This window comes from Musca autumnalis, unplaced genomic scaffold (assembly GCF_047663935.1).
Source record: "Musca autumnalis isolate F117 unplaced genomic scaffold, ASM4766393v1 scaffold_5, whole genome shotgun sequence".
Taxonomy (NCBI): Eukaryota; Metazoa; Arthropoda; class Insecta; order Diptera; family Muscidae; genus Musca; species Musca autumnalis.
The window spans coordinates 49,501,540-49,526,390 of record NW_027412088.1 but is presented as its reverse complement, the minus strand read 5'-3'; the positions used below and the strand labels follow the sequence as shown (position 1 = coordinate 49,526,390).

General features: G+C 39.3%; 1 protein-coding gene across 16 annotated transcripts in view; it reads left to right on the top strand.

Moving 5' to 3' along the window:
• Mef2 (myocyte enhancer factor 2) overlaps positions 1-24,851 on the top strand; it is a 337,726-nt gene that overhangs the window by 52,743 nt on the left and 260,132 nt on the right. For all 16 annotated transcript variants that reach the window (XM_073988144.1, XM_073988141.1, XM_073988128.1 and 13 more), the window contains exon 2: positions 19,779-19,801. The gene's annotated coding sequence lies outside the window, so the exon portion shown is untranslated. The remainder of the gene's footprint in view (positions 1-19,778; positions 19,802-24,851) is intronic.

Sequence of the window (24,851 nt, the reverse complement as noted above, 5' to 3'; positions counted from 1 at the left end):
CGATGGTATATGCTCACAGAAACACCAATTATTTAAAATCACTCCAAAAAATGCAGAATAAAGCGCTGAAAGTAGTATTTAATTTGCCAAGATTGTATCCTACTTTTGAACTATACAACAACGTAGCTAAAAATATTTTACCGCTGTGTGGAATATACAAGTATCAACTGCTTACTTACATATTTAAAGCCATCCACAATATTGGACCTCGTACAATAAATTTTGAAGTTAATCAAAACGTAGTCAATACGAGACAAAATTCAAATCTGAGAGTACAAAGATGCCGTTTGGAAATAACAAAACAGAGGATTAAACGAAAAATTAAATCACTTTTATTAAGTGATATAGGAGTGCTTCTGATGTAATTCATTTAATATACTTGTAGAATAAAGTACGTCCTTTTGAAATATATCATACATATATTTTTAGTAATTCGTCCCTACAAAGCCTTCAAGGCGCTGGGACAATATAATAATTTTGTAATATTGTAAAATTGAATAAAGAAAATATTAATAAAAAAAAAAAAAAAACTAAGCCCTTGAAAGCAACCATACTTTGATTGCTGTAATAATTATGTGCATTGTCAACGAACAATTCCGTAAATGATAATTCCCACACACCCAATTGATGTAAAAATAATCAAAACCATTACTATTTTTATAAATCCAAATATTACCATTTAATGACCACTTAGAAGGATATGTTTTTTATATCCGGTTATTTATAAAATAATTAACAAATAATTATCATAATGTGAAGCATGAGGTGTAATAAAGTTGACATATAGGCACATTTAACCTATTCAATGACCTTTTAAGTGGACATTAAGAATATTGATTTATTGTCGGTGTGTAGCAAACGTTTTACTCCCAAAGGACGTCATGGGAAATATACGGATTACAATACACATACAACGTGTAATGAAATGTCCAATTGAGGACGACAATGTGTGGTGTTTGAACACAAGAAATTCCCTGTAAATCGCCATTTAAGAGTGATGAGCATTTATGGGAAAATGTTTGTGCTCACACCCTGTAAGAACAATTTTTACAGAATTGACTCTTTAAAAAATCAAAGTCTTGGGATGCTCTTAAAAATCTTAAAAAACTCCAAGTTTTGAGATGCTTCTAAAAATCTTAAAAAAATCCACGCCTAATCTGATCTTGGGATGCTCCTAAAAATCTTAAAAAAATCCACGCCTAATCTGGTCTTGGGATGCTCCTAAAAATCTTAAAAAAATCCACGCCTAATTTGGTCTTAAGATGCTCCTAAAAATCTTAAAAAAATCCACGCCTAATCTGGTCTTGGGATGCTCCTAAAAATCTTAAAAAACTCCACGCCTAATCTGGTCTTGGGATGCTCCTAAAAATCTTAAAAAAATCCACGCCTAATCTGGTCTTGGGATGCTCCTAAAAATCTTAAAAAAATCCACGCCTAATCTGGTCTTGGGATGCTCCTAAAAATCTTAAAAAAGTCCACGCCTAATGTGGTCTTGGGATGCTCCTAAAAATCTTAAAAAAATCCACGCCTAATGTGGTCTTGGGATGGTCCTAAAAATCTTAAAAAAATCCACGCCTAATCTGGTCTTGGGATGCTCCTAAAAATCTTAAAATAAATCATGCTTATTCAAACGAAGACTTTTCTTTTAAAAAATATGAGCGTCGTTCCCTCAATGGGAAAATGCCGATTCTTCTGCTAATTCCGAACAATTCATAATAATTAACAGTGTTATGTTGAAAAATCCCAAGTGCCAATAAATGTTAAATTCTAATATAAATTATCATTTAAGCTGGACATAATACCAGCGGCTATATAGTATATCTCCGTATGTATGTTTGTATGCTTAAATGTTTGCTATTTGGTAATGACTTTTTGTTCTTGTTGTTGTTTTTCTATCCCTCTAACTGCATGATCGCAGGGTTATAATGACATCATCACCACAACCAGCCAACAAACCAATCAACCGACCAACGTTATTATGACCAACCAACTGATAAGAGGTTTTGTCGTGTTGTGGAGTGGTGCCGGTGTTCTCTGACAGCGGCAAAGCAAAAATCGTGACGCTTAAAATTGTTTTGCTAATGGATGACGATGGGTGTTAGAATGGATCTTAACAGACGACAGAGAGACAGACAGTTGAGCCAGCAAACAAACACATATATCGGGGAAAATGAAATTGCGATTGACTGACTGTCAGGTATAGGTAGGGTTTTAGAAGGGTATCGGTATAGTTGTTGCTACTACTACTGCTGCTGCAGCAGAAATATTGTTTTCTCAATAATTAACTCATTGTTATCATTGGCATGCTTTCTCAACATTGATATCGAGTCAACAACAAGAAATTTGACATGACATATCAACGAAGTCAGAAGGGGGGACTGATAGATAAATCTTACTTAGTTGGTTTCATATTTTACCCAGAACATTTTGTTCCATAAGGGGAACAAAGAATAGATTTCCAAAAACACCGGTATTTTACTTTACTTCTCCAATTTTTGATGCTATCATTTGCTGGCAGACTCGTTATACAGAGGGGTATATACTAGGCCGAGTCGATTTGAAAACCTTAATGGGCCCTTCGCGTTTCTGATTCTTGGGATTGAACTGAGCAAAAAAGTTTACTGGACCATACGTCTAGGATGAAAATCGAGCCTCCCGATTTTGACTTTAAGTTTTTTATCTACGTTTTTTTGACATCTTGGCATATAACAGCCAAACCATTGAGATTTTCGAGCCACCACAAAGACAAAAATTGTTGCTAAGGCAGTAATTAAGAACTCTCTAATACATCGCAAAAGCATTGGAACGCTTTTTCAGGCAGTTTTGATCTTGAGAAGGTGCAAACTTTTCTGGTCAACTTTTGTAGCACAGTGCCATTTATCGACATTTTCTGAAAAGTTTGCACCTTTTCAAGACCAAAACTGCCTGAAAAAGCGTTCCAATGCTTTTGCGATGTATTAGAGAGTTCTTAATTACTGCCTTGGCAACAATTTTTGTCTTTATGTTGGCTCGAAAATCTCAATGGTTTGGCTGTTATATGCCAAGATGTCAAAAAAAACGTAGATAAAAAACTTAAAGTCAAAATCGGGAGGCTCAATTTTCATCGTAGACGTATGGTCCAGTAGACTTTTTTGCTCAGTTCAATCCCAGGAATCAGAAACGCGAAGGGCCTAGTAAGGTTTTTTTCCTTCCACACAAATCGCCCCGGCCTAGTATATACACTTTGATCATCGAAATAATGGTTTTAGACCCCAAGTACGTTTGGAGGATATCGTTTTAGACAACTTGGAGTTGATGTCATGTCCGTCCGTCTGCCTGGTTGGTCCACACTATAACTCTCGAAAGGATCAACCGATTTGGTTCAACTTTTGGTATCGTAATACTCTGTCTAAACTTGGATTAAGTTCAAGATAGAGCATATAGGTCCACTCCTTCCGAATTGGTCATAAGTTTGCATCAGAGTAATATTACCTTCTAGGCATAGATCGAGTTTGAATATGGCCTAAATGGGTATACTCCTTCGTGCACCTTGACGTGACGGATCTTTTTGAATTTTTTGGCAAGAAGTTTTTCTTGCGGACCTTCTCTCGACGATAAGTCCATACTTCCTGAATGTCTATTAAGATAAATTCGTATTTAACTAACGAAGATTCAAACCACTCTAGTGGAGAAACAAACCGCTCTGTTAACGCTTTTATTTTAAGCGGAGCACTGTTAAAGTTAACAGAGCTATTCAAAAATGTTTCTCTTTGTAAAAAAATATCCTTAGGTCCTTTAAGACAAATTCTGCCAGGAAAACGTGGGTATCATTGGAAAGCTTATCCAGACAGCTATCCCCTGAGTTAATAAAATCTTTAAAACTACTTTAAAAATATTTCAAAAATGGTAATTATCGCGATATTGGGCAATATTTTTCTGAAGATTTTATTAGCTCAGAGGATAGCTATCTCGAAAAGCTTTCCAATGGTACCCACGTTGTTCTGGCACAATTTTCCTTAAAGGATCTGTGGTCGAAATAAGTATCCTAATTGCAGGGTCATTCCCAAAAACAGTAAATACCGCAACATCGGGCAATATTTTTAAAGGTTATATCAACTCAGGGGATAGCTGTCTGGATAAGCTTTCCAATGATACCCACGTTGCCGTGGCAGAATTTTCCTTAAAGGACCTAAAAAGGTTTTTTTAAGAAGAAAAAAACAGTTTCAATAGCTCTGTTAAGTTTAACAGTGCTCTGCTTACTCTCTGTTAAGAAAAGTGGCAGAATTTTCCTTAAAGGACCTAAAAAGGTTTTTTTAAGAAGAAAAAACAGTTTCAATAGCTCTGTTAAGTTTAACAGTGCTCTGCTTACTCTCTGCTAAGAAAAGTGGCAGAATTTTCCTTAAAGGACCTAAAAAGGTTTTTTTAAGAAGAAAAAAAACAGTTTCAATAGCTCTGTTAAGTTTAACAGTGCTCTGCTTACTCTCTGTTAAGAAAAGTGGCAGAATTTTCCTTAAAGGACCTAAAAAGGTTTTTTTAAGAAGAAAAAACAGTTTCAATAGCTCTGTTAAGTTTAACAGTGCACTGCTTACTCTCTGCTAAGAAAATTGGCAGAATTTTCCTTAAAGGACCTAAAAAGGTTTTTTTAAGAAGAAAAAAACAGTTTCAATAGCTCTGTTAAGTTTAACAGTGCTCTGCTTACTCTCTGTTAAGAAAAGTGGCAGAATTTTCCTTAAAGGACCTAAAAAGGTTTTTTTAAGAAGAAAAAACAGTTTCAATAGCTCTGTTAAGTTTAACAGTGCTCTGCTTACTCTCTGTTAAGAAAAGTGGCAGAATTTTCCTTAAAGGACCTAAAAAGGTTTTTTTAAGAAGAAAAAACAGTTTCAATAGCTCTGTTAAGTTTAACAGTGCTCTGCTTACTCTCTGTTAAGAAAAGTGGCAGAATTTTCCTTAAAGGACCTAAAAAGGTTTTTTTAAGAAGAAAAAACAGTTTCAATAGCTCTGTTAAGTTTAACAGTGCTCTGCTTACTCTCTGTTAAGAAAAGTGGCAGAATTTTCCTTAAAGGACCTAAAAAGGTTTTTTTAAGAAGAAAAAACAGTTTCAATAGCTCTGTTAAGTTTAACAGTGCTCTGCTTACTCTCTGTTAAGAAAAGTGGCAGAATTTTCCTTAAAGGACCTAAAAAGGTTTTTTTAAGAAGAAAAAACAGTTTCAATAGCTCTGTTAAGTTTAACAGTGCTCTGCTTACTCTCTGTTAAGAAAAGTGGCAGAATTTTCCTTAAAGGACCTAAAAAGGTTTTTTTAAGAAGAAAAAACAGTTTCAATAGCTCTGTTAAGTTTAACAGTGCTCTGCTTACTCTCTGCTAAGAAAAGTGGCAGAATTTTCCTTAAAGGACCTAAAAAGGTTTTTTTAAGAAGAAAAAAACAGTCTCAATAGCTCTGTTAAGTTTAACAGTGCTCTGCTTACTCTCTGTTAAGAAAAGTGGCAGAATTTTCCTTAAAGGACCTAAAAAGGTTTTTTTAAGAAGAAAAAACAGTTTCAATAGCTCTGTTAAGTTTAACAGTGCTCTGCTTACTCTCTGTTAAGAAAAGTGGCAGAATTTTCCTTAAAGGACCTAAAAAGGTTTTTTTAAGAAGAAAAAAACAGTTTCAATAGCTCTGTTAAGTTTAACAGTGCTCTGCTTACTCTCTGTTAAGAAAAGTGGCAGAATTTTCCTTAAAGGACCTAAAAAGGTTTTTTTAAGAAGAAAAAACAGTTTCAATAGCTCTGTTAAGTTTAACAGTGCTCTGCTTACTCTCTGTTAAGAAAAGTGTTAACAGGGCGGTGTGTGTCTCCGCTACAGTGGTTTGTGTTTTCGCTAGTTAAATACGAATTTTTCTTAATGGACATATCTACTTCCTGAGATAATGGCTCACAAGCTCCAAAAAAGCCTATCGGCACCTACTATACTGGGTGGTACGTAAGATAACCCTAGAAGGGAGAAAGCGATTAGTTAAAAGGTTCGGATTTCATTCTGGGTCACGAACATCTCGAGATTTTCTTGTTGTCTCTAGATCTATCTCCAGTACTAGGAATGTGGCTGCTACGATGGGTAGTATTTAAATAGGCCCTGCGGTCCTGTACCGCATGCTGAGCAGATGTATAACACGGTGTCATCGATCCTAGTCCTATAGGAATTTAGAACGCTGGACCATCCCGAGCCCTGCGGTGCTGTACCGCATGCTAGGCGGATGTATAACACGGTGCCATCGATCCTAGCCCTGTAGGAATTTAGTTGAGCCAAAACTACTCTGGTTTGTCCGCGACAGCTGACGCCTCTCAGCTGCGATAGATGGGAGATGTTCTCCGAGTACGGCATTCACAAGATAGTTGTTTATGGAATCTGCCACCGCATCTGTGTGAGTGCTATTTAAATCTGCTTAATAGGCTTGTTGATCTAAGGGTTCTCTCTTATAAAGTTCGTTTTCTAGATCATGAAGATCCTTCCTGAGATGGTGGAGTCCTATCCACCATACCGCAACGAGAGCATGCCATTGTGTTGCTGTATTCAATTAAACTTTGTCTCCTCATGTAGATTGTCCACTGAAGACATAAAAGGCACCCTGTTGCAGTTCTTAGGGCAACATTTTGACAGGTTTGGATATTTTTCCACCGCGTTTTGCTTATAGTGTCGGATCACACTGCCGCCGCATAGCTTACAACAGACCGACATATCGTGTTATACATATGTGGTCAGCAAGGTTTCTTTATCCGCACCCCAAGTACCGATGGATAGGGAATTGCAAACCTTTTTCCTTCATCTCAGCTTGTCGCAGATAGCTGTAGCATGCGCGGACGACGTGGACATACTGTTGAATGTGACCCCTAGAATCTTGGGATAGTTGGTGATCGGTATTTTGCTACCATCGACCATGACACTCAACTTAATGTTCAGCTTCGCCGTCCAGGTGGTGATCAGAGTGGCCGTAAATTTAGTGGCGGATATTTGCATATTTCTCGTTTGGAAAAAAAATTTTTTAAATCAGTCACAATGTCATCAGGAAAGGTACCTGACGTCAAGATCGTACAATAATCCGCATACGTTACGAACTCAATACAGTCTGGAGTGAGTGACTTACAGGAGAGTTAAAGGTTAAGCAGTTTCGAAGATATCACCTTACATTGGGGAACTCCCTGTTTCACTCTACAGGTCTTGGACTTCTTGTTCCTGAATTCCACATACGATTGGTGTCCACACATGTGACTCATTATCCAACGTTTAAAACTTGGCCGGAGAGTTGTCTTCTCTATGTCCTCAAACCGCGTTGAGTGTTTGACAGTGTCAAATGCTTTCGAAAATCTCAAGCGCCACCATCACTGTTCTATCACACGGTTTGCTCTGGTTGAGTCCTCGACTAATATGTGTGGAGATGGCGTGGGGCGCTGCTTACGGAACCCATACTGGAAAGCTATTTCTGCCACTGGGGACGATAAGGGTCTTTGTTACGGGCGTCAAAAGCTGTACGACTTACCTTTGCTGGCATCAGTAGCGGGACCACCCTGCTAATTTTACAGACTTCGGGGACAATGTAGATGGCTAGCGAAAGGTTGAGAACTTTAGTGAGATACTCGACTCCTGGTACATCTAGCTGTTTCCGCATTATCATGGAGATTCCATCAGGACCCAAATTTCGGGATGTTTTAGTGTTCCTGGTGACATTCGCAGCATTATCCATTTTAAATTGTGGTGGTTCATCCTTATAATGCGACGTAGTACTCTCCTCTTCGCCCTGTAACTCCCCGGGTGTTCTTTAAACTATCGATTAAAAAACTTTCGCATCTCTTCAGACCAGTCAGCGTAATTTCGCCAAACGTGAGATTCTATCTTCCTTTCGAGAATGTCTTACCTGTGCCCCATAATTCACTTTTTCTGGCTTCAACTTTGCAACTCTTCAGATGATTTAACCACATGCTCCTCCGCTTATGCTCACCGACCAACCTGTTAACTTCCAGTGTCATCGTCCTTACTCTGAAGTCACTAGGGTAGAGACGATGAAGCTTATCACGTTCATCGTCTTACTTCGGGTAATCCACCAGCAGATATATGGCGAGCGGCTGCAGGAATGATGATTTTTCGCAAAGTCTTTTGGTAGGGGCGTACTCATTGACCGTGCAAAACCGGCTCAACCAGCACTATACCCCTCTATTTGTCACCGTGGACCGAATGCCATAACTTATGATGAGCATTAAAAACCCCCAAGACCAGAAGGTTACGAACTTCCAAAAGTGGGCTAGTGTTGGCCCTATAACCTGGAGTACAGCTATTTATCGGCGGGATGAATACGTTCAGGGTCATACTTCGGGTATATATATATATATATATATATATATATATATATATATATATAGATATATGGCGAGCGGCTGCAGGAGTGATGATTTGTCGCAAAGTTCTTTATGCTACCCGAAAATCAGAAGGTTTGGGCAGATCTCTGAAGTGGTGATTAGTGAACTCGCTTAAAATGGGCCAATTAGCTTTCCGATGAATGATGAAACGGCGTCATTCAGAGGTGGTGAAACCGGTCGGTATGTTGATGGAGACAATGATGGGGAGATGTTCTGACCCAAGAGAAACGAGGGTTGCTAGGTGACGTCAATTGTCGCAACAGTTGGCACGATGGTTATGTCTGGCGAACTGTGACACTCTCCGCAAATTCTGGTAGGGGCGTACTCATTGACCGTGCAAAACCGGCTCAACCAGCACTATACCCCTCTATTCGTTACCGAGGACCGATTGCCACAACTCATGATGAGCATTAAAGTCCCCCAAGACCAGACGGTTACGAACTTCCAAAAGTGGGTTAGTGTCTAGCCTTTAGCCTGGAGTACAGCTATTTATCAGCGGGATGAATACGTTCAGCAAGTCTATCTCGGCAGTTCCACAACTGACTGCTACCCCCCTACATTCCATTTACGGGTCATTAGAGTCAGGCTTAAGCGAGTTAGGTCCGTATTGAACAGACTGGTGCAATAGAAATGCTAATCCTCCATCTCCACTTCTGCTGCGATCCTTCTTCAGTACGTTGTAACCATCGCAACGCTGTAATCTACAGTTGTTGTTGAGTTTGGTTTCATGCAACACATGAAATCCATTATTTCCCGATCTTATCTCGGAGTCCATTGCAATTAAATTGCAAAAAAAGATTATTTCTCAGGGTTGGAATAACAACGGCTGGTGTTAAGGGCTGTGTCTGTTGGGGGGGGGACTGCGGGAAAGTCGCGTATTCTGATGACGACGTCTCACCGAGGTTTGTATTCACGCAGCATGTAGTTACAAAGTCCCTGTCGTAATCCCTCCAGTCCAGAACAACGCCTGAGATGCACTCACTGCTGGCATCTATTTCCTCACTGTATTTTTTTTTTTCTTGTTGCCACTGATTGCAGGGTTGTCCAGTACGTCGCATTCCTGATCGCACCATGTATTTTTAGGTGTGCCGTCTTCCAGCATATGGATAGGTTGAGCGGATTAGTCTTTTGCTATATACTTTTTTGACGGGTGCGTACAATGGCTGCTACAAGGTAATAGTGCGAATCAATGTTCACTCCTCGAATGGATCGGAAGAATGTGTACCGCCTGTCACAACATAATCGATTTGTTTCCTTGTTTTGGGGTCATCTACCTGACCTTGCTCACAACCATGCAAATTTCCGTTTGCGAACTTGACGACCTATATTTTCCCTCTCGTTGCAATCTTTGAGAATCTTAATGTCATGGCCAGGGCATCGGCCATGGCGCTCGTAGAATATATCCTAGTACGAGTAGGATGTTTATTATAGGGATGGGTTACTAACCCGACATGCTAATAATTGAGCTAACTAGCTATATTTTAGCGCCCGAATGTATTTTTTCAATAGACAGATCAAGTTCGAAATTGGCCTAGTTTTGTTCACGTTTTGGTATAGTCCTCCTAAACCAGTACCTCCCAATTTTAGGTATTTTTAGGATTTTGGCTGCATTTTTTGTCCGAACTAGCTGTAATTTGACATTTTAGGTTCCCAGTGGTCACAAAACTTCACCGCCATGCCGGGCATATGTTGGGTATCGTGGCATAAATTTGGTCCCAATACGAATTTAGGCGGCTGCATCGTCCGGATTTTAACTGGCCTAAAACCACTCGTGTTTGCCTTGGCAGCTGACGTTCTTCTGCTGCGATGGATGGGGGTGGTACCAGCAGGTACTGCATTGACAACATCCCGTTGTGTTGACGCACCGGTAAAACCTTCCTCTCCTTATGAAGATGGTTCAGTGGTGTCATAAGGAGGCATCCTGTTGCAGTCCTCAGGGCGAAGCGCTAACATTTGCATACCACTTTGGCGCCGCATAGCTTACCACCGACCGGCCTATTGCTTTGTAAGAGGTCAACAAGGTTTCTTTGCCAGCATCCCAAATGGAGCCTGCCAGCGACTTGAGGACCTAGTTCCTACTTCTGATCTTATCGCAAACAATTGTAATTTGCGCGGACGTTACGTTGCTAGCGAACGTTACACCCAATATTTTTGGTCGAAATCAGGACATCATCGAGCAGTATGTTTAGTGGGAGCCTCGTTTCAGTCGTGCAAGTGGTAAACAGTGTGACGGTGGATTTACTTACTTACTTACTTACTTAGCTGGCCCATTACAGAACATTAGTTCCATAGACCGAACTAAGAAAAGATCTCCAATTCTCTCCGTTTAGAGCTTCGCTTTTGGAACACCGCGCCTTGTCATCTCTTCATCCACCTGTTTGCGCCATCTATTCTTTGGCCTGCCAATTCTGCGTGCACCGCCATGTGGCTCGAATTTATACGCCTTTTTAGCGGGTTAATCATCGCTCATTCTTATGATATGGCCTAGCCAACGCAATCGCTGTATCTCGATACGTTTAACTATATTGATGTCGTTGTATAGCAGATACAGCTCGTGGTTCATACGACGTCGATATTCACCGTCGACGCAGATCGGTCTGTAGATCTTTCGAAGAAATTTTCTCTCAAACACGTCAAGCACTGCCTTATCTGCTTGCGCAAGTACCCAGGCTTCGGAAGCATACATCAGCACGGGTAGTATCAGCGTTTTGTAAAGCGTTGTTTTTGTTTGACGAGTTGTGGCTTTGTTTTTGAAGTGCTTACTTAAACCAAAGTAGCATCTGTTGGCCAATACAATTCTTATTTTTATACCCTCCACCATAGGATGGGGGTATATTAAGTTTGTCACTACGTTTGTAACTACTCGAAATAATCATTGTAGACCCCACAAAGTATATATATTCTTGATCAGCGTGCAATTCTACATCGATTTGGCCATGTCCGTCCGTCTGTCCGTCTGTGGAAATCACTCTAGCGTCCGAACGGATTGACGTAGGTTGATGAAATTTTGGGAAAATATGTTATATTTACGTAGGACTTTTGGTATTGAAAGCGGGCTATGTAGGTCCACGCTTTCGTATAGCCCCCATACAAAATGACGCGCGACGCGTCGTCGTTTTAAGGAATTTTTAAGACATTTGTCCCATTTTACCACCGAATTGGTTGTAATTTGGTATTTTGTGTCTCCAGAGGCCAAAAAATATTCCTACCATATAAGGCCCCATATAAAGTACGCGTCATTTTAATATATTTTGAATGTATTAGACCCATTTGACCAAAGAATCGGTTGTAACTTTGTATTTTGTGTTTCCAGAGGCTAAGAAACATTTCTACCATAAAATGTTTATATAGGTCCACGTGTTGGTATAGCCCCCATAATTCAATATCTCCCGATTTTCTATATTTTGAACGTTTTAGCCTCATTATCACACCGAAATGGCTGAAATTTGGTATTTAGTCTTCTTTAGGCGTATAAAACTTTCTCCCAGAAATTTGTAGGTATAGGTCCACGCCATCATATAGCCCCCATAGAACGGTACCTTCCGAATTTCGGTATTTTGAAGGTTGTGGCCACATTAATCCACCGAAATGGCTGAAATTTGTGGTGGAGGGTATAAAAAGTTCGGCCCGACCGAACTTAACGCTTTTCTTACTTGTTATTTCACAACTGATGTCGTTTGTTGTGTTTACGGCGGTGCCGAGCTATACAAAGTATTTTACTACCTAAAAATTATAGGAACCAACTTCAACAGTTGGTCCGATCTCAATGAACGCATTGCGCGTCGACACCATCAACTTGGTCTTCTCGCCGTTTACCGCCAGACCCACTTTAGCAGATTCTCCTTCGACCTTCATAAAGGTATCGGTTACTTCTTTTACTGATCGTCCCATGATGTCTATATCATCAGCATAAGCAAGTAAGATGTAGAGATGTAGATGTGTAGATTGTGCCACTTCTTTTGACGTTTGCCTCTCGTATAACCTTTTCTAGCAGGATGTTGAAAAGATCACACGGAAGGCTGTCTCCTTGCCTGAAACCTCTTTTGGTACAAAACTCTTCGGAGAGGTTCTTTCCTATTTTAACTGAAGATCTTGTGTCAGTTAGAGTCGTTTTACAAAGCCGAATGAGCTTTGCGGGGATGCCAAATTCAGACATGGCTTGGAATACCTTTGAACGCAGCGGGCTGTCGAAGGCTGCTTTATAATTGACAAAAAGGTGGTAGGGTCGACCTGCATCTCTTGGGTCTTTTCCAGGATTTGCCGCAGGGTAAATATCTGGTCAATGGTGGACTTGCTAGGTCTAAAGCTGCATTGGTAAGGTCCAATTATCTCGTTGACCATAGGCTTTAGTCGTTCGCACAATATCCCTAACACGATCTTGTAGGCAATAGGGAGTAGATTTATGCCCCTATGGTTAGAGCAGACAGTCTTATCTCCCTTCTTATGGACGGGGCACAGGATGCTCAGGTTCCAATCGTCGGGTATGCGTTCTTCCTGCCAGATGGAGTTAACTAGCTGATGCATACACCTTATCAGCGTGTCGCCTCCGGTTTTGAACAGCTCGGCTGGTAAGCCATCGGCTCCTGCTGCCTTATTATTCTTCAGCCGGTATATTGCTGTCTTTACCTAATCTTGGCCGTGTGGTATACATTCAATACCATCTTCTGGGATTGGCTCTGTGGTATCTTCGTCGTCTTCGCTGCTATTGAATACCAACAGATTTGAAAAATGTTCTTTCCATATCCTGAGCACACTATCTGTATCAGTTACCAAATTACCATTCTGCTCTCTACAGAAGGATGTGCCAGTGCCAAAGCCATCAGTTTGATGTTTCACTCTTTGGTAGAATTTTCGGACTTCATTCTGTCTCCTGTACATCTAGATTTGTTTACACTCCCGCTTTTCCATCTCTCTCTTTTTCCTGCGGAAAAGACGTTTCTCTTCTCCCGATATCTCTCTCGTGCGTTACGCGTTGCTACTGATTGTAAAGTAGCTCTATATGCCGCATTTTTCTCTTTGGTAGCAGCACGACACTCCTGGTCAGGGACGTACACAGGATTTCATTTCGGGGGGGGCCCAACTTGACCAAAAATTATGAAATTAAAAAAAGTTGTGTAGCATTACGTAAAGCTATTTTAAAGGGGTTTTAGTTGATTTTATATGAAATATTGATACAAAGTATATAATTTCAATTGAGAGAGTTTACAATATTTTAGATATAACTTTGAAATTTGGAACAGAGTATAATAAATTAGTCTGTGGATGTTTAGAATTGAAATTAACCATATCAGAACATGTTCAGTATAGTCCCCATACACAAATTCCGCCTGGTATTTTGAAGATTTTAACCAAATTCTCCAACACAATTGACGCAATAACTAAAAAATCTTTCAAATGAACATTACCCATATATGTTTACGTTTTAATGTATCCCAGAATTTTTAACCACAGTAGGTCTTATTTGGCATTTTCGATTCTATTTCAAAGATTTTCAGTATTTCTTCTTTAAAGTACATATCCATATATCCCACATTAACTTCAGTCCCATTAAAAAAGTTTTGTCTTATTTTTGCCTTATTAAGTTATCAATTGGACACATTTTTACCACGAGGACTGATTCTGACAAGAAGATCTATCTAAAAACCTATTAATGTTATTTGTATACCATTAATTAATTGAAATCAATAACTCCAAAAAAGAATAAATCGAATTCGCGAGTGCAGATTGGGCTTGTACCGAACTATTGTTAGAAAATAATATTATTTTATGTCATAAAAACACCAAAACTTTACTATTTTACCAAAAGTGATAGAGTTCATGCAAGCCAACTAAAAAATTCAGAAAATTACATTTATGGCCTGTTCCAGTACTGCAAGAATCTACTCATTTTTAGTAGCAAAAATGTGTAGATTCCTGAAGGTTCTGGAACAGGCATTTAGAAAAAAGAGAAAACATTTTTATCAGGAGTCGGGCGATACCAACTACGACTCATAGACTCAGAATTCTACTCGCAGTACTGTTTGAGACTACGAAATCCACATTCTGTCTCGGCAAAATTTTAGCTAAGTCCTGACAAAATAGGTTAAGTCGAAAAACTCCATCAGTAGTGCGATTGTATAACACATTTTTTGAGTTACCGACAAAAATCGGTAAAATTTAAACCCAAAATTATATATGAAAAGTTCAATAAAAATTGAAAACAGCCTTACTATTGGTATAACTTTACACTGCTTTTTATTCGTCGCTAACTTACCGAAAAAATCGGTAATTACCGAAATTATAAGTATTTTAATTTTACCGACAATTGTCGGTAACTCAAAAATTGAGTTAGAGAATCGCTCTACTGATATCCCAAGGGTTGTTGTTCCGCCTTATTTCTATCTTAATTGTACGATTAGATGTTTATGAACTCGATGACATTTAAAACTTTCCAAGGACTATGACTTCTGTCGGCACAGCGGAGGTAAACTTATGAAAATTCATAACTTTTGTTTTCTCGAAAACAAGTAAAAAATATCAGTCTGGTTTGCCGACAGCCTGTGTAAGTTGAGACTTTTATCTATAGACAGATCGAATACGGGCTTCATAACCAAAATCTTTGTCCTATGAATTGTGTAGTCAGGGAGTTTCAGAATTTCGTGGCTTTTTTTGGACGCATAAACTTTCCGACAAATATATCGAAACATTTGGGTATAAAACTTCAAGATTGTGGGTGTTGCGACTAAATGCTTATGCTGAGCTCATAAGTTTGACTTCAATAAGAGCGCAAAAGTTTTGCACTTTTGTGGAGAAGATACCTGAAAGAATGGTCCATTTTGGAAGTGTACCTAATTTTGGAAGTCATTCGTTTTGATAGATATGGTGTCAAGCCGTTATTTTAGTTGATCATGGTAAGATTTAGAGCTTTTGAATCGTTATGGCAGGAAGCATGGACTTACCACGAAAAATAGAATATCGCTGTAACCAAGACCACAAGCAGTAGCATTGGTCAAAATGTCCAAAGGATTCTCAAACAGCCCATAAATTGCATTTATGTTGAAATTTTGTGAGGGAGGTATCCGAAGATGTTGTCGCATATAGACCCTCTTGGTACTTGATATACATATCGCTCAATTACTCAAAGAGTTGCATAACTCAAAAAATGCACTTTCTGAGTTAGCAATTTCTATTTTTTCTACGACTTCTACTTTATCTTGTGTCAAATTTTCATGCTGATATCTCTAAAACTCGACGAGTTACAGCTGATTTACTACGAGTTTCGCATAGTTCAACACAAAAGTTTTTGGAGTTTATGAAGCAATAAAACACTTCAAATCATGCTTGATCTTGCACAGAAATTTAACACTGATATCTGGCTAGGTGTTTGAAAATATCGTCCACATAGTTATTTTGTTTTTATGTAATATTCTTTTTAAGTTGGGAAGTCAAATTTCAATCGCCATCTTAAAACGTATTTTTCTCGACACTCGATTTTTTGAAATGTGGCACTCTTTGAGTAAATAAGCGATATGTACGTCCGGAAGTAATTTTAGGATGTTCAAAGTTTCGGTGAAATCGGATATTGAAATTTTGTGTGGGAGGTACCTGAAAGAGTGAACCGATATAATCCATATTCGAACCTAATCTATGTCTCGAAGAAATCGATTTGGACCTTCGAGAGTTATTGTGCGCACCATTTTAGCGAAATATTTTGTATATTTTTGCTAAATCGACACCAAATTATTTGAAGCGGCTTTTGTCGAAAGATATGAGAAGTCAAAGGTCATTATTTCGATAAGGTACATTTTATCGTTAGCCTAAAGGCCGAAATGACAGCAGATTTTAATACGATATAACCAATGTTTGAGCATTAATTTCGTTTACGGTTGTTTTCAGCTACAACTTTGTTAATGGTAGGAAAAAATTCTGGTGGGTATGCTACTTATAGCAGATATTAGCACTTTATGACGCACAAGAATAAATTTTTCTCCATTAAATAAATAATAAAAAATTAAGGTAGTAAAACAATTTGCTAATTGGTTTTAGAGATATACTCCACGGAAAACTCTTGATATATCGTACATTTTGTCCAGTAAACATGTCATTTCATGCACTTCCAATCCGCACAATAATAAACTCGTCATTTTTTGAATACAGAATGAGTTTAAAGCCTCAATACCTTTATATTCATTATAGAATTCCTCGACCCTTTATTATTTGATAATAAAATTACATGAGATAAAGAAGTAATTCAGATTTTACTGGAAGTTTTTCTCAAAAAGAGTATTCAAACAAAAAATTTTTAAATATTTCTTAGACAACTTGTTCATACAGTACATTTTTAGTACATAACCTTCAGAACAATCTAACTTTACTTTTCAAAAGTCCAAAAATAAAAAATATTTTAGAGAAAAAACGTAATAATTTGTTAAAGTAGCTCAAAAAATTGTAGTCGACCAAATCATTTCGGGGGGGGGGCCCGGGCCCCCAGTGCCCCCCCCCTGCGTACGTCCCTGCTCCTGGTCATACCATGGATTCCTTGGTGGAGGTCTCTGGTATTCAATTACTGATTTGGCGGCCGTTTGCATGAAGTGGGCAATGTTTTGTCATTGTCCTGATATGTTATCGGGACGAGGAGTGCTTTGATTAAGCAATTGGGCTAGTTGAGTGGAATATGCTGTGGCTATCTGTTGTGATTGCTGCTTACCGATGTCTAACTGTCTGTTCGTACATTGTTTGCTACGTTTAATCTGGTACGTACCTTTGCTGCAACAAGGTAGTGGTCCGAGTCTATGTTTGCACCTCGGAACGATCGTACATCCAACACGCTTGATGGATGTCTTCCACCTATCACAACGTGATCAATTTGATTTCTTGTTCTTTGATCCGGCGACAGCCAGGTGCCCTTAGGAATATCGAGATGATTCAATCTGGTACTGCTAACTACCATGTTTCTTGCAGCTGCAAAGTCTATCAGCCTCATACTATTGTCCGATGTTTCAGTGTGAAGACTGAATTTCCCGACTGTTGGGCCAAAGATATTCTCCTTTCCAATTTTGGCATTAAAATTGCCTAGAATAATTTTAATGTCATGGGCAGGCCAACGGTCATAAGTTCCTTCTAATCGCTCGTAAAATATATCTTTGGTCTGTTCGTCCTTGTCTTCAGGCGCAGCATGAGCGCAAATAAAGCTGATGTTGAAGAATTTTGCTTTTAATCGAATTGCAGCGAGTCTTTCATTCACTGGGGTGAAGCTGGAGACCAGATGTTTTAACCTCCGACCAACTACAAATCCGCAACCAAACTCATGCTTTGTCTCATGGCAGCTACAATACAGTGCGTCACCTTTAGGTGCTGGTGTGACGCCTTTCCCATCCCATCGTATTTCCTGTATGGCAGTAATGTCGGCCTTGTAAACTGCACCGATGCGTAAACTGCACCTTTTCTATAAAGAGTGCGAACATTCCAGGTGCAGATTCGCAGATCATGGTCCTTAAAACGTTTGCGGGGTTCGTCAACTTAGAGAGGTTTGTTTTTCATTTCTTTCGTTTTTTCATAGTAGGCTGTTTTTTCTAGGGGAGGGCTACTAACCCGACGCCCAAACCCAAGTTTTTAACGTTCTTATAGGTGAACACGCGGCACGTGTTAGCTCACTACCTTTAACGGTTGTTAAAGGCAGTTCCCCAGGTGACACCACGGGGAGGTTAGTGCCCACTTGAGACGAAAGAGGGACCAAAATAAATCCTGGACTTTGCCGTGTTAAAGCAGGCCAGGACCGTTCCTTGGTATCTTTCATCCCCTACGTCACCCATCCTAGTACGAGTAGGATGTTTATTATAGGGATGGGTTACTAACCCGACGTGTTAATAATTGAGCTAGCTAGCTATATTTTAGCACCCGAATGTATTTTTTCAATAGACAGGTCAGGTTCGAAATTCGGCTAGTTTTGTTTACGTTTTGGTATAGCCCTCCTATACCGGTACCTCCCAATTTTAGGTATTTTGAGGATTTTGGGCGCATTCTTCTTCCGAACTAGCTGTAATTTGACATTTGAGGTTCCCAGTGGTCACAAAACTTCTCCACCATGCCGGGCATGTGTTGGGTATCGTGGCATCAATTCGGTCCAAATACGAATTGAGGCGGCCACATCATCCGGATTTTAACTGGCCTAAAACCACTCGTGTTTGCCTTGGCCGCTGGCGTTCTTCTGCTGCGATATATGGTGGGTGGCACCAGCAGGTACTGCATCGACGACATCCTGTTCATCCGGTAAAACATTCATCTCCTTATGAAGATGGCCCGTGGTGTCATGAGGAGACATCCTATTGCAGTCCTCAGGGTGGCATTCTGGCAGGTTTGAATCTTCTTTCACTGCGTAGCGCTAACATTTGCATACCACGTTGGCGCCGCATAGCTTACCACAGGCCGGTCTATTGCTTTGTAAGAGGTCAACAAGGTTTCTTTGCCAGCAACCCAAGTGCTGCCTGCCAGCGACTTGAGGACTTTTTTCATACTTTTGATCTTATCGCAAATAACTGTGACTTGCGCGGACGACTTAAACTGGCAAGCGAACGTTAAACCCAATATTTTGGGTCGAAAACAGGACACCATCGAGCAGTATGTTTAGTGGGAGCCTCATTTTAGCCGTCCAAGTGGTGAACAGTGTGACGGTGGATCACATATGTTATCAACGATAGGACCCGATGTGTGTTTCTGTTTCGGTATCTTGCGGAATGTAGCTGCAATTTTTAACCGAATTAAGTGTAATTTGCCTTTGGTCACAACATTTCTCCACCAAAAATTGTCAACCTAACCCCCATATAATGGCACCTCGGCTTTTGGGCGTTTTGAGCAGTTTAACCACATTTGTTGACCGAACTAGCAGTAATTTGCAATTTGAGGTTCCCGGAGTGCAAAAAAACTAAAAAGTAAATCTCCACACTTTCAATTTTTCTCAACAATGTTCGGAATAAAGTTAAGCCATTAGTATGTATTATTTTTTATTAGACGACTCAGAAGGAGGTGATGCGCTAATAATGGTTCAAAAACAAAAAACAGCAACAACAAAACGTTATATGTATTAACATAATCGTTTTGCTTAAAGCTCTCTTACCTTGACCATCATTTATCAAGTTTGATGACAACAATGACTGCTGAACTCCTCGCAAGAGTCATAACAGCATCAGTTGGATGAATGGATTTGATGATCATGGTAGTAGCTGTGATCATGACGATGTTGAAGATTATCTCCGTCATTATCATCTTTATACACATTCGTTATTCATTATTATTTGTTTGTGTGTATGGAAATTAAATTTGTTTAAAATATAATTAATATTTAATTTACAAATAATGTTTAAATCTTCTATTAAAATTAAAAATTAAAATTGACAATAAAAACATATACTAAAGCTTAATTTATTTCTATCTCATTCCAGGTGGTGAACATCAATTAATTCCGGTGAGTATTTCATGAACTAACTTACTAAAAACTGTTGTATTAGTAAAACAAAAGCTTTCCTCTTACTCTGAAAGAATGAACCCAATAATTATATGATTTCAAATTTCATAAGAAAATTACAAAATTCAAATTAATTTCACAATTAGTATGAATTGTAATTTTTTATTAATTAATTATTTAAAACGTTACTATTGTTGAATGCATTTCATTATTGATCTATGAATATTAACCACATACATTGACCGACCGTAGGTTTTGTAATACGCCATAAGTCCGCTTACGATACACTCCGCACCTTCCATTTTAATTTTTATTTATTTACAAAGTTCTGGTTTAATAAATAAAACAAATGACATGAAAAAAATGAAGAGAGAAATAAATTATTTGTGAGAACTGAAAACAACGTGTTTGGGTATCGTGACGCTATTATTGTTTTGTTTTTATGTCTGGCTGTCTGTCCGGCTGACTGCTTTTCTAGATGAGAATGTATCGCCATCACCAAAGATCAATACATTGTTTATTAGCTGCACATTCCGTCTAAATGAAACAATGACGTCGATTTTTGTTTCGCATTCCCACTTGAATTGACAACGGAAACGAATGAACAAAAGATAAGTATGGAGATTTTTTTGTTTCGTTGTGACCGATGATAATGATGTGTTAGAAAATTGAATAATTATTTATCAGGAATAGACGATGTTGCTTCATCGATGATGTATTCATTTTTCAAAAGGTCATCAACATGGAATTATAGGAAACTTTTCCACAGGGTCTTCCATACATAGAAGACCACAGGGTCTTCTATACATAGAAGACCACAGGGTCCTCTATAAGTAGAAGACCACAGGGTCTTCTAAACATAGAAGACCACAGGGTCTTTTAAACATAGAAGACCACAAGGTCTTCTCTACATAGTAGACCACAGGGTCTTCTCTACTTAGAAGACCTCAGGGTCTTCTATGCATAGAAGACCACAGGATCTTCTATACATAAAAGAACACAAGGTCTTCTATACATAGGAGGCCACAGGGTCTTCTATACTTAGAAGAACACAGGGTCTTCTATACAGAGAAGACCACAGGGTCTTCTATACAGATAAGACCACAGGGTGTTCTATACATAGAAGACCAGATAGTCTTCTACTATCCATAGAAGACCACGGGGTTTTCTACTATCCATAGAAGACCACATGGTCTTCTATACATAGAAGACCCCAGGGTCTTCTGTACATAAAAGACCACAGGGTCTTCTATACATAGAAGACCACAGGATCTTCTATACATAGAAGACCACAGGGTCTTCTATACATAGAAGACCACAGGATCTTCTATACATAGAAGACCACCGGGTCTTCTATACATAGAAGACCACAGGGTCTTCTATACATAGAAGACCACAGGGTCTTGTGTACATAAAAGACTACAGGGTCTTCCATAGATAGAATACCACCGGGTCTTCTATACATAGAAGACCACAGGGCCTTCTATACATAGAAGACCACAGGGTCTTCTGTACATAAAAGACCACAGGGTCTTCCATACATAGAAGACCACAGGGTCTTCCATACATAAAATACCACAGGGTCTTCTATACATAGAAGACCACAGGGTCTTCTGTACATAAAAGACCACAGGGTCTTCCATACATAGAAGACCACAGGGTCTTCTATACATAGGAGACCACAGGGTCTTCTATACATAGAAGAACACAGGGTCTTCTATACATAGAAGACCTCAGGGTCTTGTGTACATAAAAGACTACAGGGTCTTCCATAGATAGAATACCACCGGGTCTTCTATGCATAGAAGACCACAGGATCTTCTATACATAGCAGACCACAGGGTCTTGTGTACATAAAAGACCACAGGGTCTTCCATACATAGAAGACCACATGGTCTTCCATACATAAAATACCACAGGGTCTTCTATACATAGAAGACCACAGGGTCTTCTGTACATAAAAGACCACAGGGTCTTCCATACATAGAAGACCACAGGGTCTTCTATACATAGAAGAACACAGGGTCTTCTATACATAGAAGACCACAGGGTCTTCTATACATAGGAGGCCACAGGGTCTTCTATACAGATAAGACCACAGGGTCTTCTATACAGATAAGACCACAGGGAGTTCTATACATAGAAGACCAGATAATCTTCTACTATCCATAGAAGACCACGGGGTTTTCTACTATCCATAGAAGACCACAGGGTCTTCTGTGCCTAGAAGACCACAGGGTCTTTTATACATAGAAGACCACAGGATCTTCTATACATAGAAGACCACAGGATCTTCTATACATAGAAGACCACAGGGTCTTCTGTACATAAAAGACCACAGGGTCTTCCATACATAGAAGACCACAGGGTCTTCTATACATAAAAGACCACAAGGTCTTCTATACATAGGAGACCACAGGGTCTTCTATACTTAGAAGAACACAGGGTCTTCTATACATAGAAGACCACAGGGTCTTTTATACATAGAAGACCACAGGGTCTTCTATACATAGGAGGCCACAGGGTCTTCTATACAGAGAAGACCACAGGGTCTTCTATACAGATAAGACCACAGGGTGTTCTATACATAGAAGACCAGATAGTCTTCTACTATCCATAGAAGACCACGGGGTTTTCTACTATCCATAGAAGACCACATGGTCTTCTATACATAGAAGACCCCAGGGTCTTCTGTACATAAAAGACCACAGGGTCTTCTATACATAGAAGACCACAGGATCTTCTATACATAGAAGACCACAGGGTCTTCTATACATAGAAGACCACAGGATCTTCTATACATAGAAGACCACCGGGTCTTCTATACATAGAAGACCACAGGGTCTTCTATACATAGAAGACCACAGGGTCTTGTGTACATAAAAGACTACAGGGTCTTCCATAGATAGAATACCACCGGGTCTTCTATACATAGAAGACCACAGGGCCTTCTATACATAGAAGACCACAGGGTCTTCTGTACATAAAAGACCACAGGGTCTTCCATACATAGAAGACCACAGGGTCTTCTGTACTTAGAAGAACACAGGGTCTTTCATACATAGAATACCACAGGGTCTTCTATACATAGGAGACCACAGGGTCTTCTATACAGAGAAGACCACAGGGTCTTCTATACAGATAAGACCACAGGGTGTTCTATACATAGAAGACCACGGGGTTTTCTACTATCCATAGAAGACCACATGGTCTTCTATACATAGAAGACCACATGGTCTTCTATACATAGAAGACCACAGGGTCTTCTGTACATAGAAGACCACAGGATCTTCTGTACATAGAAGACCACAGGATCTTCTATACATAGAAGACCACAGGGTCCTCTATACATAGAAACCACAGGGTCTTCTATACATAGAAGACCACAGGATCTTCTATACATTGAAGGCCACAGGGTCTTCTATTCATAGAAGACCAAAGGATCTTCTATACATAGAAGACCAACGGGTATTCTATACATAGAAGACTACAGGCTCTTATATCCACAGAAGACCACAGGCTCTTCTATCCATAGAAGACAACAGGCTCTTCCAATCCATAGTAGACCACAGGCTCTTCTATCCATAGAAGACAACAGGCTCCTCCAATCCATAGTAGACCACAGGGTCTTCTATACATAGAAGACCACAGGGTCTCCTGTACATAGAAGACCACAGAGTCTTCTACTATCCATAGAAGACCACAGGGTCTTCCATACATAGAAGACCACAGGGTCTTCTATACATAAAAGGCCACAGGGTCTTCCATACATAGAAGACCACAGGGTCTTCCATACATAGAAGACCACAGGGTCTTCCATACATAGAAGACCACAGGGTCTCCTGTACATAGAAGACCACAGAGTCTTCTACTATCCATAGAAGAGCACGGGGTTTTCTACTATCCATAGAAAAGACCACAGGGTCGACTGTACATAAGAATACCCTGTGGTCTTCTATGTATAGAAGACCCTGTGTTCTTCTAGGTATAGAAGACCCTGTGGTCTTCTAGGTATAGAAGACCCTGTGGTCTTCTATGTATAGAAAACCCTGCGGTCTTCTATGTATAGAAAACCCTGCGGTCTTCTATGTATAGAAAACCCTGCGGTCTTCTATGTATAGAAAACCCTGTGGTCTTCTATGTATAGAAGACCCTGTGGTCTTCTATGGACAGATGACCATGTGGTCTTCTATGTAGAGAAGACGCTGTGGTCTTCTATGTGGTCTTTTAAGTAGAGGGTCTTCTATACATAAAAGACCACAGGCTCTTCTATCCATAAAACACAATCTATGTGACTTACATACATTGAAGACCGCATGGTCTTCTATTTATAGAGGATAACAGGTGTTCTACGAGCATCCATAGAAAATTGCAAGGTCTTCTCTCCATAGAAGACCACAAGGTCTTCTACCCAAAGAAAATCCCAAAGTCGTCTAGACTGCAGAGGGTCTTCTATGTATAGAGGTTCATAGGGTCTTCTATGAATATAGGACCGCAGGGTCTTCTATGAACAGAAATAAAAAAACACAGAGTTTTCTTTGTGTATAAGACCACCGTGTTTTCAATGGATAGGAGACCACATTGTCCTTTATCCATATCAGAACACAAAGCCTACTATTCAAAGAAGAGCCGTTATGCGGAAATTTGTATTAAAAACAGTTATCGATTAAAAAGAAAACACTACAAATGTCGCTGCTGGTGAAAGTTAAATGAACCTCCTCCACTTGTTGTGAAACGGCCTTATATAAAAACTCTTGTAAAAATAAGTTGTAATAGAGCTTATTTCCCTATCTAGACACACACATGTACACAGTTTTATTGTAGCAACAAACAGGAAAATACCTTACGGAAGTAGACATTCAATGTACATTTGACCTTTGACAATGGCTTATCTTGAACTTTGTATAAAAGCTTCATTTTTTGACGGTCAATCGAAAATTACGAGGATAACTTTAAGAACAGGGAATGTTAGAAAAGCTTTAATTTCTAAAAAAAAATTTCCATAATATGATAGTGTAATTTAGTAGGAAAAAACCTTGAGTTCACCGTG